At 36.8% G+C, this 7,673-nt stretch overlaps 1 long non-coding RNA gene across 1 annotated transcript; it reads left to right on the plus strand.

Moving 5' to 3' along the window:
- Positions 1-511: 511 nt before the first annotated feature.
- On the plus strand, positions 512-7,362 carry LOC107198536. Its single transcript, XR_004495628.1, has 3 exons — positions 512-675; positions 2,519-2,644; positions 7,291-7,362. It is a non-coding gene; the product is annotated as an uncharacterized LOC107198536 (long non-coding RNA).
- The last annotated feature ends 311 nt before the right edge of the window (positions 7,363-7,673 follow it).

Genomic DNA, 7,673 nt, shown 5'->3' on the forward strand with positions numbered 1-7,673 from the left:
CATGTCCTGTCTTTGGTATATTTTTAATGATTTTTGTCCATACGTGTATGTGTTACCCAAGCTCTTCTAAGAAAGGATTTTTTTCAGTATTTCAAGATATATTTCTCAGCCAATGAAAACCAATACCATAACACATTTTTTAAAATATATATCCTTTATTATTTGTCCCTCACTATATATATATTATAGGAATTCTTTGGACCTCAGAGAGAAATCGATTTTTTGGTACTGAATAAAGAAGTAATTCTATAAAGAACTGAGCTAGTAATTCAGCTGAATACTTTGTCTAAAAATTCTTTATATATTTTCTTGCTTTGACTGTATGAAGCATTGTTATTTTTGGTTGTTATCATGGTTTTTCCACTATTTTCATCTCTTTGTTACATTCTTCATCAGTTTCAGTAATAGCTGTATATATATACCCCAAAGAACATAGATGATCTGAGCTTTATGTCAGCACAGTCTCTCTCTTTTTTATTTTTCCTTGTGCTATACAGAGTTTAAAACACACTAGACTGCTGTACAGGAAGGCTGAGAGGACTGTTTTCTCATTTGGACTGCATCTTGCTTTTATAAAATCTTTGCTCCTCCCTTTTTGATGTTCTGAATTGCTTTGTCCAGGAGACCACTTACTGCTGTTGTTTCTGGTTACATGCCATCTTAATTGAATGGAAGGTATGATCATTTTCTTTCTTCTAAATGTAAATTTCTGAGGTTCGCCTGATCTATTTTATTAAAAATTCCTCTGAAACCACTTCTTCACATTTGATGCAATGTCAAGTGACTCTTCTTGTAGAAGTAGAGCTTGTCCATTTTATGTTGTATTTTCTTGTGTTCAATTTAAGTGGTTCAAAAACACTTCTCAAATGGCCCTCGTCCATGTGGACACCTAATTGTATTCCATCCCCACTGAGTCAGGAGAATACTTGGCTTAGCCATGAGAAAATGAGGACCACAAGGAATCTAACCACCTGATGAAATAAGATGGTTCAGAAAATTGCAATATCCAAAGATGAATTCCCTGGCCCACCCTCACCTCCAGTGTTATGCTGTGGCTTAGCAAAATCATAAACTCTTTTCTTTAGTTCTTATTCAAATAATGCATCTATAGAACAGCATAGAATATTTCCATTGGAAGGGACAAAAAATGATCATCCAGTTCAACTGCCTGTCTATATCAGGGCTGAACAAAAGTTGAAACACAAAATGTTTAGGCCATGTGCATCTTGAGCACTGACAGGCTTGGGGCATCGACCACCTCTCTAGAGATCCTCTTCCTGATCAGCCCCTCACTAAAGAAGTGCTTCCTAATGTCCAGTCTAACCTCCCCCTGGCACAGCTTAGAACTCTTCCCTTGTGTCCTATCAGTGTCCTATCAGTGGGTACCAGAGAGAAGAACTCAGCACTTCCCTCTCCATGTTCCCTTCTCTGGAAGCAGCAGGAAGGAATGGGGTGTCCTGTCAGAATGTTTTTTCTCCAAAGTAGAGAAATCTACTCAGCTGTTTCTGCATAGGGCATTCCTTCCAGCCTTTTCACCAGCTTGGTTGCCCTCTTCTGGACTGTAGACTTGTTTGGTTTTTTTTTGTTTTTTGAGAGGATAGTTTAGTTTCCTTTTGGGGATGACAAAATGAAGAAGCTTTACCATTACTGTTAGTTTGGTTAGGTTTTGTTTAAATCAGTAAGTCTTCTGTCACGTTCTTTCTCATACCCATGGTTTGCATTAGCTTCTTCCTGACTGTTTGTGATTTTACTGCTGAGATCACACTTGTTTGTGCTTGATGGTATTGAGAGGCTTGATGGTATTGAGGAGCTTGCCCAAGTTTAGATTGTGTTTAGCTGCCTCAGAGTTTTATATTTCATGCTTATCTATAAGCTTTTGGCGTCTTCAGCATCCCCAAGTCTCTCAATTCTTCTCTCTGAAAGCTCAACATGAATGATTTATGTCAAAATGTTACATGCATTACACCATTATTTGACTGAAATAATCTAGTCTAATTAAATCAACTGGAAGCTAAAGAATAGACATTTTATATATATATATATATATATATATTATTGCAGCCCACAGCACAAGCAATTTTCAAAAGCATAGGTTTTCACCTATGTGCTGTAACTGTCAGGAACTAAAGAAAGAAATGTATCTTAACACAATAATGTCTTTAAATCCACACCCAAAAAAGCCCAACCAAAAACCAACCCAGAAGCCAAACCTCATCTCCAACCCTGAAAGTTGAGCCAACCCTACATAATTTGTTCAGAGTTAACTTCTTCATTGAATTTCTCTGGTAGACTTCTCTTGAGTTTCATTACAGAAGTGAGTGAGCTGATGTACTTAAACCTGTTAAAATATGGATGGGAGCAATTTCACTCCATTAACATTTAAGCAGTGCATTAGAAGTACAGTTGTACCTTACAAGATGGTGTAAGTCCTGGTATAAGAGAACAGATGAATTATAAAATAAATTTGGTGGCAAATGGTCCCTGAAAGGTATTCATTTGATCACATCTTTTTTTACAGGATTCCTTCGCTGCTTAGCAAAGCCGGCAAAGTTATTTTTTAGCCATCAGAGACCAGGAAGGACAGAAGTCTGCTAAGAAACCCCTGTTATGCTGCATACCAGGCTGAAAAATAGCTGTTTAATAGGTAAGCAGATCTTTCCCACTTAATTATAAGATAAACAGGAGTGTGGAGATGGTGGAGATAGAAAAAGCTGAATGAAATTCTTTACGAAGGGAGGAAAGAAGGAATTCTACTGTATTTGAGTACCACAGCATCTATGAGTGAAACCATTTGTTTCAAGTAAGTTGTGAGATTTTTTGGTTAGGAACTGTGTTGCAAATGCTTAAGAAAAAAAACATTTTCTGTAGAAAGAGGTCTTTGAAAAGGATGTCCAGAGCTCCAAGTCATTTAGTTTAGCTGTTTATAATCAAGGAAATGAAAGGAGGACCAGAGACTATGTAAATTCCCTGAAAGTCTTATCTGAGAGGAACTTAAGGTAATATACTGATGAGTACTGTGGAAAATTCCTGAGTTTAAATTTGAATTTTTTTTATTTTTTTTTTCTTGGGCACTGCACTTCTGTATTCATGAAGCAGAATGAAGTAAGAGCTGCATTCCATGCATAAGGAATTCCTTTCTCTGTAGTGTAAGTCAGCATTGAACAAGACAGAACATCCAACTGCCAACATCACTTTTCCTTTCTCTCTCTAGGACAACTTATTCATTATTTGTGGAAACTGTGATCAGTATGTATTCTTGAAAAATGCTGTTTATCTCTAAACATTAGTAAGAAAATAGGAAAGCAGTTCTCAGGAGCTGGCAGGAACCGGGAATGCATGAAATAATGCATAACTTAGATTTTATTTTTCTCTAGTAAAAAATTGACATTGCTTTCTCAGTCAGAAACAGAATTTGCAGGATCTGGCTCTTGTTCAGGAAAGCCACTTATTAAAACTTAATGTACTGAATTATTTCTCTGGCCCTCTCCTTCATGTAATGCTTCTAAAATATTTGAATGGTGTATTTTGGTTTTGTCAAAATTACAAACTAGATGCTGAAGCAATCAAAGGTTGAAGTGTGCTGTTGAACATGCATGTATTAGCCCTGCAGGGGTAGGTGGAAGTTTCATATACAAATACAGTGACTGAATTTAGTTCACAGTGTGTAAATGGACTGTTGAGAAGATTTTTATGTTGCACCCTGATGTCCTGTAATGCATTCCTACTGCGATGCTCATTTGTTGTGCCATAGTCCTATTGTAACCCTGAGAATTTTTTCAGTGGCCTTCACCTACAGATGAAGAAAAGCAGGGTATGTTAAATAAATGCAGGGGGAGTTTTTCAAATGACTGAGAAATAAATTAAGTAATCAGCATTTCACCTGCGGTACAAAAATGGATGTCATTACAAACACTACAGGGTAGGTTTTCAGCGTATAAAGGCTCTGAGTAGCTACAATCTTTGATAATTATGAGAGTTGAATGTTTAATTCCCTGTGTGCCTTACTGAGAATTAGTTAGTAGCTGTATGGGACTTGAGATCAGCTAAAGCTGTCTGCAACTCCAAGTTTTAATTTCCTAAAGTTGTGAATACTTTTTCTTTTGGCTTACAGATCTGTAGGCACTCTGCTCTGATATTATACATGCAAATTGAGTCTAACTGGATCTCTCTGTCTCAGTCTGAGCTGATGAGAAAATCCCCAAGATAACCATATGTTACACTAACTCTGTAAAGGGAGCAATGGGAAATTCTGTTCTTTCCATAGCTGTCACTGGATATGTAACTTTTCCTGAACTGCATATTTAGGGACCCATGGAGAACTGGATTTACAGCCCTGTGTTTCTTGAGATACAGTGATTTTGATCTGAAAACAAAAGAAATGATTTTAAGACAGAAAACAATATTCTGTATGACTGTGAGGGGACAAAAAAGCCTCAATAACTGGAAATACATTATAAAGTTACTTTTCCCAGCTTTCATGAAAAAATAGCATAAGTATCTGTGTCCTTTATCATTATCCTTTCTCCTTCTGAAGGAAGGACAATAGATTCTCTGGGAATTTTTTGTTATTTTTTGGCATTTATGTTAAAGACATGGGTAGGTAGCTTCACATAGATTCAGTAGTGTTTACTTGCCACTCCTGTTACAAGAAGGCATTCCCTGTAGCTCTGTCTCATGAACCTGTGACAAGTTTTCCCCATTCACCGACAATTCTGTTTTCCTTCCACACACTGTTTTCCTGTTCCAGTAGTTGGTTTGAAATGTGTTCTGACTGTTTTCAGACAAACAGAGATTTGCTGATTTTCTGTTTCAAAATCCTGCTATGTGGTTAGCATTTTATTTTATCTCATTTTTCTAAGCAACAGTTGGTGCTTTGTGAAAATGAGGACAAAAGTTGCCAATCAGGCTTTATCAAGCTGGGACTAAAATTAAGCACGTTGTACACAAGGGTAGTAGCTATTTGTCTTTTACTTCTTGCTTTGTAGATCAGGCTCAACATTGTACCTGATCTAAGACTTCCTAAAGGTTTTTAATGCCTTCTTGAATACTCTGCCTAAGATTTTCTGAGATATTAAAAAAACTTAAGGAGCAAAATTGTTTCCCTTTTTTTTTGCTATGTACATTAAGATCATACTAAAAGAATAAAAATATTGAAATGAATGTTAAAAAATATTTCAATAACTCATAAAAATTTAAGGGCTGTTGCAATTACAGAAAAGTTATTATTTGGCATATATTGGCATATCTTTTCTGTGGATAGAACTTATAATTCTCTAGAGCTCCCTGGAAGGATGCTGTAGTGAGGTAAGGGTCTCTCTTCTCCCAAGTAACAAGAAGGAGAACAAGCTGAAATGACCTCAAGCTGCACCAGGGGAGGTTGAGGCTGGACACCAGAAAGAATTTCTTCACAGAGAGGGTTGGAGCAGGCTGTCCAGGGAAGTAATGAAGTCACCATCCCTGGAAGAGTACAAGGAACAGCTGGATGTGGTACTTAGTGCTATGGTTTGGTTGACATGGTGGTGATCCTTCAAGGGTTGGACTTGATGGACTTGGAGGACTTCTCTGACCTTAATGGTTTTATGATATTTTATATATATTTAAACCATGGTATAGTTAAACTTAAAAAAGGGGTGGGGTGGTGGGAAGATCAAGTTGAAGAGATAGATTAAATGAATTTTGGAGGATTAATAAAGTGTGGAATATTTAATGGAGTAAATGTGTCATGAGAATCAGAAAGAGCTCAAGATGACCTTGCCTGCTGAGGAGACATCATTTTAGTTGTAAAAACAGTGTTTGTTCTGTGATTTTCCTGTTTTGCCAGAGAAGCAGGATTTTTGCAGTCACATGCAGGCACAGTCTAATAATTTTTAGATTCATTTTGGTCATAGGAAATTGTTTTGAGAGTGCATTAAAGTGCTTTAAAATGTCAAAGCAAAATCACATTGAAATAACCAGATGAATTGCATGCCCAGATGAGAAAGATGCTGCATTACTTGGTTGTCCAGTAAAAATGTGATAAATGTCCAGGGCTCAAGAGAGTTTTACATGGAGCTTACATCTTCAATACACATCAAGGTCAATCAACCACAGGTCACAAATCTATAAGGTACCAGCCTTCATTAGAGCTCGTAGGATTGCTTTCGTGTTCCTGTTTGGAATTAGGGCTTAGTAAGACTTTTCTGTAAAGGTGTTTTCATCATGATGCTTCTATCAATTGGACATCTGTAGTTTTGCTTCCTGGCTTAACTTTTGTCTTAAAGTATTAGCTCAAAAGAACAGCAGCACAGATTTTAGAGAGTGTAGAGGAAAGTATTCCCAGGGAATGTGAGAGGGTAATTTGGATAGGGCTGAGAGAATGAAGGCACAAGGACACAGGAGGGCAGTGGGTCCATAGTGAGACATTTTTCTGCCCAAAACAGAGATGTGTAATTGCATGTCTTGTCTTCAGGCTGTTTGTAGGCATTTAGTTTGCTGAAGTGTTATCCCTTCTTTCAGTTAGTACGTGCTCTTTCTCAGTTGTTTTGTGTTTAAAAGACACTGGATTTGCTACTTTGTGTGAAAAAAGCTCTCCTACAGTATGGCCCATTTCCCTGGCTTTTGGGAAGGGGGAAGTAAAAGGATGATAGGTTTTTTTATGGGGTTTTGACTAGTTTTTTTGTGGTTTCCTCATTTTGGTCTCCAGGAAAAAAAATACATTGTTTGCGACCATCAGAAAAAGCCAACCTCTTGTGGAAAGGTTTGGGGCCAGTGTGGGAGGAGACAAGAAAAGATCAGTCTCCAGAATTATTGTGTTGATGGTCCCTAAACTGTTTAAATGTTAACTGAGGAGTTCAGTAAAATGTGCTTGAGGAACATCTGGGTCCAGTGTTAAAGGCAATAATTTGGCCTCTTAATGCTATCAAATGAAGTGTATGCTGACCACAACTTGAAGGGAAAGATTACTGATTTCTTCAAAAAATATGAATTAGGCTGTGTTCTTAAGGGGAATCTTGTCAGCTTGCCACAGTCTGTTAGAAGGAAAAATTGTGTCCAGTTAGGGCTATTTTGTAAATTCTTTTGTAAAAAAGACAGAAGGGTATGATGGGAAGGATGATTATATTGTTATAATTTGTGTATGTCATTACAACTTTACATTTCTCAGAGTGAAATCATCACACAAACTATTCTCAGAACTTGAAGATCTGAGTACTTTGACATCAGCCATCCATTGATTAAATAAATGTTTGCAGAAGGTTTCTTACACAAGCTTCTTTTTTTCTTCTCTTTTTCCTTTTTTTCTTCCCCCTTTAGGGATGAACAAGGGCTGATTGCAACAGCTTATCGATATTACAGCTAAATCTACTAACCACCAAGGTATTCTTCTTGCTTATGATTAAAGTTGTTAAAGCAGTTTTTATTTATGTAAATTTATATCCACTAGTTTGCTAATATTCCCACACTGGGTGAATATTATGTACAAAGGAGCTGGTTTATCTGGAATGAAAAGAAAATCATCATTTTAGACAAATATTGGTCAAAAACCTTATGTACATATATTTATAATAATATTCAGACTACCTGAATCTCACCAAAGAAAAGCTTTGATTCATTTTTGTTGTGAAATAATCTTAATAGAAATTTCCTTACTGACTATGATGATGGCTTCCTCACGGGTTTCTTTTTGTTTTTTGGGG

This window comes from Parus major, unplaced genomic scaffold (assembly GCF_001522545.3).
Source record: "Parus major isolate Abel unplaced genomic scaffold, Parus_major1.1 Scaffold101, whole genome shotgun sequence".
Lineage (NCBI taxonomy): Eukaryota > Metazoa > Chordata > Aves > Passeriformes > Paridae > Parus > Parus major.